Source organism: Hemiscyllium ocellatum, assembly GCF_020745735.1.
Source record: "Hemiscyllium ocellatum isolate sHemOce1 chromosome 15 unlocalized genomic scaffold, sHemOce1.pat.X.cur. SUPER_15_unloc_16, whole genome shotgun sequence".
Lineage (NCBI taxonomy): Eukaryota > Metazoa > Chordata > Chondrichthyes > Orectolobiformes > Hemiscylliidae > Hemiscyllium > Hemiscyllium ocellatum.
In genome coordinates, this window is record NW_026867452.1 from 210,299 (window position 1) to 220,298 (window position 10,000).

The window sequence follows — 10,000 nt, forward strand, 5'->3', positions numbered from 1 at the left end:
ATGCTTTTGGATGTGCTCAGGCAAGGGTCAGACCACATCCTTCCTGGCAGCACCCAAAGCAACCAGGCCGCTCGCGTCTCTCGCCTTCATTTTTCGACACAAGCGCCTGAGGAGGGACGCCACCCCTCCCCTTTGCGTCAAGAGACCTCCCCACCGGCCTCTGACTGATTCTTAGAACGGACGGAAAGAGTCGGGCAAGCCTGTCAAAGCTTTGAGCGAATGTCAAAAGCTTTAGACTTCCGCGAACTCTCCGGCTTGCACTGAGACGCGAGGTCGATGTGCTAAGCACCACGGGGCCCCTTTCGCCTGCAGGTCCCGAGCCGCCAACATGTTCTTAGTATCGTGTTCTCCAATCCTGGGTGACGGGCACCGCAGGGAGGCAGAGCCATCGCACTTGCCGGGTGGCAGAGGAAGGACCGGACTATGTACAATAGCGGCCAACGACTCCCAGAGCCGGTTGTGCGGCGTCTGCTCTCAGCCTAAGAGGCTTCTGGGAGTGCTCAGGCAAGGGTCAGCCTGCACCCTTGCTGGCAGCACCCAGGGGAACCAGGACGCTTGCATCTCTCGCCTTCATTTTCGACACAAGCGCCTGAGGAGGGACGCCACCCCTCCCCTTGCGTCAAGAGACCTCCCCACCAGCCTCTGACTGATTCTTAGAACGGACGGAAAGAGTCGGGCAAGCCTGTCAAAGCTTTGAGCGAATGTCAAAAGCTTTAGACTTCCGCGAACTCTCCGGCTTGCACTGAGACGCGAGGTCGATGTGCTAAGCACCACGGGGCCCCTTTCGCCTGCAGGTCCCGAGCCGCCAACATGTTCTTAGTATCGTGTTCTCCAAACCTGGGTGACGGGCACCGCAGGGAGGCAGAGCCATCGCACTTGCCGGGTGGCAGAGGAAGGACCGGACTATGTACAATAGCGGCCAACGACTCCCAGAGCCGGTAGTGCGGCGTCTGCTCTCAGCCTAAGAGGCTTCTGGGAGTGCTCAGGCAAGGGTCAGCCTGCACCCTTGCTGGCAGCACCCAGGGGAACCAGGACGCTTGCATCTCTCGCCTTCATTTTCGACACAAACGCCTGAGGAGGGAAGCCAACCCTCCGTGTGTCAAGAGACCGTCCCCGCCCCGGCCTCCGACTGATTCTTAGAACGGACGGAAAGAGTCAGGCAAGCCTGTTAAGACTTCCGCGAACTCTCCGGCTTGCACTGAGACGCGAGGTCGATGTGCTCAGCACCACGGGGCCCCTTTCGCCTGCAGGTCCCGAGCCGCCAACATGTTCTAAGTATCGTGTTCTCCAAACCTGGGTGACGGGCACCGCAGGGAGGCAGAGCCATCGCACTTGCCGGGTGGCAGAGGAAGGACCGGACTATGTACAATAGCGGCCAACGACTCCCAGAGCCGGTAGTGCGGCGCCTGCTCTCAGCCTAAGAGGCTTTTGGGAGTGCTCAGGCAAGGGTCAGCCTGCACCCTTGCTGGCAGCACCCAGGGGAACCAGGACGCTTGCATCTCTCGCCTTCATTTTCGACACAAACGCCTGAGGAGGGAAGCCAACCCTCCGTGTGTCAAGAGACCGTCCCCGCCCCGGCCTCCGACTGATTCTTAGAACGGACGGAAAGAGTCAGGCAAGCCTGTTAAGACTTCCGCGAACTCTCCGGCTTGCACTGAGACGCGAGGTCGATGTGCTCAGCACCACGGGGCCCCCTTCGCCTGCAGGTCCCGAGCCGCCAACATGTTCTAAGTATCGTGTTCCCCAAACCTGGGTGACGAGCACCGCAGGGAGGCAGAGCCATCGCACTTGCCGGGTGGCAGAGGAAGGACCGGACTATGTACAATAGCGGCCAACGACTCCCAGAGCCGGTAGTGCGGCGCCTGCTCTCAGCTTAAGAGGCTTTTGGGAGTGCTCAGGCAAGGGTCAGCCTGCACCCTTGCTGGCAGCACCCAGGGGAACCAGGACGCTTGCATCTCTCGCCTTCATTTTCGACACAAACACCTGAGGAGGGAAGCCAACCCTCCGTGTGTCAAGAGACCGTCCCCGCCCCGGCCTCCGACTGATTCTTAGAACGGACGGAAAGAGTCAGGCAAGCCTGTCAAAGAATTGAGCAGATGTCAAAATCTTTTAAGACTTCCGCGAACTCTCCGGCTTGCACTGAGACCCGAGGTCGATGTGCTCAGCACCACGGGGCCCCTTTCGCCTGCAGGTCCCGAGCCGCCAACATGTTCTAAGTATCGTGTTCCCCAAACCTGGGTGACGAGCACCGCAGGGCGGCAGAGCCATCGCACTTGCCGGGTGGCAGAGGAAGGACCGGACTATGTACAATAGCGGCCAACCACTCCCAGAGCCGGTAGTGCGGCGTGCGAGGTCTGCTCTCAGCGGAAGAGGGTTTTGGGAATGCTCAGGCAAGGGCCAGCCTGCACCCTTCCTGGCCGCTCCCACGGGAACCAGGCTACTTGCAATCCTTTCCCCCAATAGCAAGTGCCTTTTGGAGGGACGGCCGGAGTCAACGTGGGGTTTGCCCGCCCTCCAAAGTGTCAAGAGACCGCCGCACAGGCCTCTGACTGATTCTTAGAACAGGCAGCAAGAGTTGGGTAAGTCTGTCGAAAATTTGACAAAGTGTCAAAAATTAGACTTCCGAGAGCTCTTGGGCATGCACACAGGCCTGTCATTCAAGTGCTCTGCCCGCGGAACCGTTTTTTCGGATGCCTTTCAAAGTGGTCCCGCGCCGCCATTTTGTTCTAAAAATCGTGTTCCCAGAAATCTCCGGGTACCCCGCCAACCTCACTGTGTCACAATGTCAAGTGGCACTGAATGGGTCTGAATTTCAAATTCGACTGCTTCGCTCTGGAACTCGAACCCGGCAAAACCGTTTGGATTTTTCCCGGTCCAGACTTCCGCGGCAGACAAAGTTAAAGTTTTCGGGCTGCAGACTCAAAACGACATCTGGCCAACCGCCGGGCTCAATTCGCCCAGTTCCTCCGGCACTTCGGAACTCATGTTCGGCATGAGTTTTTGAATCTTTCCCGATGCTTCGGCATTTTCCTCCGCTGACACTTAGAATATTTTTCACACTTGGCCGAAAATTTTTCTAAGTTTTTCTGGTTACTGATTTCTTCTTTTCGGGCATTTTTCTAAGTTTTCTTGGTTACTCATTTCTCATTTTCAAACATTTTTCTAAGTTTTTCTGGTTACTGATTTCTTCTTTTTGGGCATTTTTCTAAGTTTTCTTGGTTACTCATTTCTCATTTTCAAACATTTTTCTAAGTTTTTCTGGTTACTCATTTCTCATTTTCAAACATTTTTCTAAGTTTTTCTGGTTACTGATTTCTTCTTTTTGGGCATTTTTCTAAGTTTTCTTGGTTACTCATTTCTCATTTTCAAACATTTTTCTAAGTTTTTCTGGTTACTGATTTCTTCTTTTTGGGCATTTTTTCTAAGTTTTCTTGGTTACTCATTTCTCATTTTCAAACATTTTTCTAAGTTTTCTTGGTTACTCATTTCTCATTTTCAAACATTTTTCTAAGTTTTTCTGGTTACTGATTTCTTCTTTTTGGGCATTTTTCTAAGTTTTCTTGGTTACTCATTTCTCATTTTCAAACATTTTTCTAAGTTTTTCTGGTTACTCATTTCTCATTTTCAAACATTTTTCTAAGTTTTTCTGGTTACTGATTTCTTCTTTTTGGGCATTTTTCTAAGTTTTCTTGGTTACTCATTTCTCATTTTCAAACATTTTTCTAAGTTTTTCTGGTTACTCATTTCTCATTTTCAAACATTTTTCTAAGTTTTTCTGGTTACTCATTTCTGCTTTTCCAACGTTTTACTAAGTTTTGCTGGTTACTGAGTTCACACTTTTAAACATTTTCGGGCATTTTTCTACGTTTTTCATGTTACTCATTTAGCACTTTCAGGCACTTTCCTATGCTTTCCTGCTTACTGATTTCACACTTTTAAGCATCTTCGGGCATGTTCCCTAAGTTTTGCAGTTCATTCGTTTGGGACAGTCAGGCAGCTTTCCTAAGCTTTCCTGGTAACCGAATTCACATTGTTGAGAACTTTGGAACCCTTCCCTAAGCTGTGCTGGTTACTCACTTTACCTCTTCAGACACTTGCCCCCGTTGTGACAGAGACCACTTCCCGACTCGGGAAATGCACCAAATTCGGCCTGAACTCAGAGGGCAGTCCCCCCTCGAAGGCGTGGAAGTCGGCAGAATCGCCGGGTCAAATCCGGCTGAGCTACCCGGCTTGGAAGCCTCAAAGTCGGTATGAGCTGTCAGGTTCACTCCCATCCCCGTTTGGACCACTTCCCGACTCGGGAAATTCACCAAATTCGGCCTGAACTCAGAGGACAGTCCCCCCTCGAAGGCGTGACAGTCGGCAGAACCGCCGGATCAAATCCGGCTGAGCTACCCGGCCCCGAAGCCTCAAAGTCGGTAAGAGCTGTCAGGTTCACTCCCATCCCCGTTTGGACCACTTCCCGACTCGGGAAATTCACCAAATTCGGCCTGAACTTATACAACAGTCCCCCCTCGAAGGCGTGACAGTCGGCAGAACCGCCGGATCAAATCCGGTTGAGCTACCCGGCTTGGAAGCCCCAAAGTCGGTAAGAGCTGTCAGGTTCACTCCCATCCCCGTTTGGACCACTTCCCGACTCGGGAAATTCACCAAATTCGGCCTGAACTTATACAACAGTCCCCCCTCGAAGGCGTGACAGTCGCTAGAACCGCCGGATCAAATCCGGTTGAGCTACCCGGCTTGGAAGCCCCAAAGTCGGTAAGAGCTGTCAGGTTCACTCCCATCCCCGTTTGGACCACTTCCCGACTTAGGAAATTCACCAAATTCGGCCTGAACTTAGAGGAGAGTCCCCGCTCGAAGGCGTGGAAGTCGGCAGAATCGCCGGGTCAAATCCGACTGAGCTACCCGGCCCCGAAGCCTCAATGTCGGTAAGAGCTGTCAGGTTCACTCCCATCCCCGTTTGGACCACTTCCCGACTCGGGAAATTCACCAAATTCGGCCTGAACTTAGACAACAGTCCCCCCTCGAAGCCGTGGCAGTCGCTAGAACCGCCGGATCAAATCCGGTTGAGCTACCCGGCTTGGAAGCCCCAAAGTCGGTATGAGCTGTCAGGTTCACTCCCATCCCCGTTTGGACCACTTCCCGACTTAGGAAAATCACCAAATTCGGCCTGAACTCAGAGGGCAGGCCCCCCTCGAAGGCCAGGCATTCGGCAGAACCGCCGGGTCAAATCCGACTGTGCTACCCGGCCCCAAAGCCTCAAAGTTGGTATGAGCAGTTAGGTTCACTCCCATCCCCGTTTGGACCACTTCCCGACTTAGGAAATTCACCAAATTCGGCCTGAACTTAGAGGAGAGTCCCCGCTCGAAGGCGTGGAAGTCGGCAGAATCGCCGGGTCAAATCCGACTGAGCTACCCGGCCCCGAAGCCTCAATGTCGGTAAGAGCTGTCAGGTTCACTCCCATCCCCGTTTGGACCACTTCCCGACTCGGAAATTCACCAAATTCGGCCTGAACTTAGACAACAGTCCCCCCTCGAAGCCGTGGCAGTCGCTAGAACCGCTGGATCAAATCCGGTTGAGCTACCCGGCTTGGAAGCCCCAAAGTCGGTATGAGCTGTCAGGTTCACTCCCATCCCCGTTTGGACCACTTCCCGACTTAGGAAAATCACCAAATTCGGCCTGAACTCAGAGGGCAGGCCCCCCTCGAAGGCCAGGCATTCGGCAGAACCGCCGGGTCAAATCCGACTGTGCTACCCGGCCCCAAAGCCTCAAAGTTGGTATGAGCAGTTAGGTTCACTCCCATCCCCGTTTGGACCACTTCCCGACTTAGGAAATTCACCAAATTCGGCCTGAACTTAGAGGAGAGTCCCCGCTCGAAGGCGTGGAAGTCGGCAGAATCGCCGGGTCAAATCCGACTGAGCTACCCGGCCCCGAAGCCTCAATGTCGGTAAGAGCTGTCAGGTTCACTCCCATCCCCGTTTGGACCACTTCCCGACTCGGGAAATTCACCAAATTCGGCCTGAACTTAGACAACAGTCCCCCCTCGAAGCCGTGGCAGTCGCTAGAACCGCTGGATCAAATCCGTTTGAGCTACCCGGCTTGGAAGCCCCAAAGTCGGTATGAGCTGTCAGGTTCACTCCCATCCCCGTTTGGACCACTTCCCGACTTAGGAAAATCACCAAATTCGGCCTGAACTCAGAGGGCAGGCCCCCCTCGAAGGCCAGGCATTCGGCAGAACCGCCGGTTCAAATCCGACTGTGCTACCCGGCCCCAAAGCCTCAAAGTTGGTATGAGCAGTTAGGTTCACTCCCAAACCCGTTGGGACCACTTCCCGACTTAGGAAATTCACCAAATCCGGCCTGAACTTAGACAACAGTCCCCCCTCGAAGGCGTGACAGTCGGTAGAACCGCCGGGTCAAATCCGGCTGAGCTACCCGATTTGGAAGCCTTCAACACAAAACCCATCCGGCAATGCCACTCAAAAAGGGCCCAAATTCAGAAACACCCCCTTCAATAGGTACCACTTCCTCGGAGACACTACCGGGACACGCTCCCCTCGGCGAAAATTAAGCCCCCACCACTAACTGAAGCCAACCGCAGCCCCAACTTCAACGGAGAAATCAGAAACCAATTCAAAAATGCACTTGGTTACTGATTTGTACTGCTTCAAAAATATTCTAAGTGTCGCTGGTTACTGATTTGTACTGCTCCAAAAATATTCTAAGTGTCACTGGTTACTGATTTGTACTGACTCAAAAATATTCTAAGTGTCGCTGGTTACTGATTTGTACTGACTGAAAAATATTCTAAGTGTCGCTGGTTACTGATTTGTACTGACTCAAAAATATTCTAAGTGTCAGTGGTTACTGATTTGTACTGCTCCAAAAATATTCTAAGTGTCGCTGGTTACTGATTTGTAATGCTCCAAAAATATTCTAAGTGTCGCTGGTTACTGATTTGTACTGCTTCAAAAATATTCTAAGTGTCAGCGGTTACTGATTTGTACTGCTTCAAAAATATTCTAAGTGTCGCTGGTTACTGATTTGTACTGCTTCAAAAATATTCTAAGTGTCAGTGGTTACTGATTTGTACTGCGTCAAAAATATTCTAAGTGTCGCTGGTTACTGATTTGTACTGCTCCAAAAATATTCTAAGTGTCGCTGGTTACTGATTTGTACTGCTTCAAAAATATTCTAAGTGTCGCTGGTTACTGATTTGTACTGCTTCAAAAATATTCTAAGTGTCAGTGGTTACTGATTTGTACTGCTTCAAAAATATTCTAAGTGTCGCTGGTTACTGATTTGTACTGCTTCAAAAATATTCTAAGTGTCAGTGGTTACTGATTTGTACTGCTTCAAAAATATTCTAAGTGTCGCTGGTTACTGATTTGTACTGCTTCAAAAATATTCTAAGTGTCAGTGGTTACTGATTTGTACTGCTCCAAAAATATTCTAAGTGTCGCTGGTTACTGATTTGTACTGCTTCAAAAATATTCTAAGTGTCAGTGGTTACTGATTTGTACTGCTCCAAAAATATTCTAAGTGTCGCTGGTTACTGATTTGTACTGCTTCAAAAATATTCTAAGTGTCAGCGGTTACTGATTTGTACTGCTTCAAAAATATTCTAAGTGTCAGTGGTTACTGATTTGTACTGCTTCAAAAATATTCTAAGTGTCGCTGGTTACTGATTTGTACTGCTTCAAAAATATTCTAAGTGTCAGTGGTTACTGATTTGTACTGCTCCAAAAATATTCTAAGTGTCGCTGGTTACTGATTTGTACTGCTTCAAAAATATTCTAAGTGTCAGTGGTTACTGATTTGTACTGCTTCAAAAATATTCTAAGTGTCGCTGGTTACTGATTTGTACTGCTTCAAAAATATTCTAAGTGTCAGTGGTTACTGATTTGTACTGCTTCAAAAATATTCTAAGTGTCGCTGGTTACTGATTTGTACTGCTCCAAAAATATTCTAAGTGTCGCTGGTTACTGATTTGTACTGCTTCAAAAATATTCTAAGTGTCGCTGGTTACTGATTTGTACTGCTCCAAAAATATTCTAAGTGTCGCTGGTTACTGATTTGTACTGCTTCAAAAATATTCTAAGTGTCGCTGGTTACTGATTTGTACTGCTTCAAAAATATTCTAAGTGTCAGTGGTTACTGATTTGTACTGCTTCAAAAATATTCTAAGTGTCGCTGGTTACTGATTTGTACTGACTCAAAAATATTCTAAGTGGGGCTGGTTACTGATTTGTACTGCTCCAAAAATATTCTAAGTGTCGCTGGTTACTGATTTGTACTGCTTCAAAAATATTCTAAGTGTCAGCGGTTACTGATTTGTACTGCTTCAAAAATATTCTAAGTGTCAGTGGTTACTGATTTGTACTGCTTCAAAAATATTCTAAGTGTCGCCGGTTACTGATTTGTACTGCTTCAAAAATATTCTAAGTGTCAGTGGTTACTGATTTGTACTGCTTCAAAAATATTCTAAGTGTCGCCGGTTACTGATTTGTACTGCTTCAAAAATATTCTAAGTGTCAGTGGTTACTGATTTGTACTGCTCCAAAAATATTCTAAGTGTCGCTGGTTACTGATTTGTACTGCTTCAAAAATATTCTAAGTGTCAGCGGTTACTGATTTGTACTGCTTCAAAAATATTCTAAGTGTCAGTGGTTACTGATTTGTACTGCTTCAAAAATATTCTAAGTGTCGCTGGTTACTGATTTGTACTGCTTCAAAAATATTCTAAGTGTCAGTGGTTACTGATTTGTACTGCTTCAAAAATATTCTAAGTGTCGCTGGTTACTGATTTGTACTGCTTCCAAAAATATTCTAAGTGTCGCTGGTTACTGATTTGTACTGCTTCAAAAATATTCTAAGTGTCGCTGGTTACTGATTTGTACTGCTTCAAAAATATTCTAAGTGTCAGTGGTTACTGATTTGTACTGCTTCAAAAATATTCTAAGTGTCGCTGGTTACTGATTTGTACTGATTCAAAAATATTCTAAGTGTCAGTGGTTACTGATTTGTACTGCTTCAACAATATTCTAAGTGTCGCTGGTTACTGATTTGTACTGCTTCAAAAATATTCTAAGTGTCAGTGGTTACTGATTTGTACTGCTTCAAAAATATTCTAAGTGTCGCTGGTTAACTGATTTGTACTGCTCCAAAAAATTCTAAGTGTCGCTGGTTACTGATTTGTACTGCTTCAAAAATATTCTAAGTGTCGCTGGTTACTGATTTGTACTGCTCCAAAAATATTCTAAGTGTCGCTGGTTACTGATTTGTACTGCTTCAAAAATATTCTAAGTGTCGCTGGTTACTGATTTGTACTGCTTCAAAAATATTCTAAGTGTCAGTGGTTACTGATTTGTACTGCTTCAAAAATATTCTAAGTGTCGCTGGTTACTGATTTGTACTGACTCAAAAATATTCTAAGTGGCTCTGGTTACTGATTTGTACTGCTCCAAAAATATTCTAAGTGTCGCTGGTTACTGATTTGTACTGCTTCAAAAATATTCTAAGTGTCAGCTGGTTACTGATTTGTACTGCTTCAAAAATATTCTAAGTGTCAGTGGTTACTGATTTGTACTGCTTCAAAATATTCTAAGTGTCGCTGGTTACTGATTTGTACTGATTCAAAAATATTCTAAGTGTCAGTGGTTACTGATTTGTACTGCTTCAACAATATTCTAAGTGTCGCTGGTTACTGATTTGTACTGCTTCAAAAATATTCTAAGTGTCAGTGGTTACTGATTTGTACTGCTTCAAAAATATTCTAAGTGTCGCTGGTTACTGATTTTTACTGCTCCAAAAATATTCTAAGTGTCGCTGGTTACTGATTTGTACTGCTTCAAAAATATTCTAAGTGTCGCTGGTTACTGATTTGTACTGCTTCAAAAATATTTCTAAGTGTCGCTGGTTACTGATTTGTACTGCTTCAAAAATATTCTAAGTGTCGCTGGTTACTGATTTGTACTGCTTCAAAAATATTCTAAGTGTCC